We start from the raw sequence: 367 nt of genomic DNA on the forward strand, positions 1-367 counted from the left end.
CCCAGCCCCTCGGGGCCCCTCCTGCCCCCCTCCCCCATTTCCACAAGCCGTGCCCAGCCCCAGGGTCCCCCACCCCCTTAGGACTGTGTGGTGTCTTTTTAGAGCATTAGCAACTCTTCCTTTGTAACGTGTACAGTAGATTATTTATTTTGTTATTTTGAAATAAAACTTTATTTTATGGCTTATCTTCCTGCCCCCACACCCCCAGGCTCCCTCTCCGTGCCACGTCCCCTCTCCCAGCTGGGGGGGACAGCTCACAAACCCCAAAGCAAGCGCTGACTGCAGGTGTGCGAGGGGTCTGTCCCCCCCCCCGGACCAGTGCAGGGGGTCCCAGCGTCCCCCTAGCCCAGGGAAGGGGGAGGCCCCG

The sequence above is a fragment of the Haliaeetus leucocephalus genome, unplaced genomic scaffold (assembly GCF_000737465.1).
Source record: "Haliaeetus leucocephalus isolate CR32 unplaced genomic scaffold, Haliaeetus_leucocephalus-4.0 Scaffold186, whole genome shotgun sequence".
Lineage (NCBI taxonomy): Eukaryota > Metazoa > Chordata > Aves > Accipitriformes > Accipitridae > Haliaeetus > Haliaeetus leucocephalus.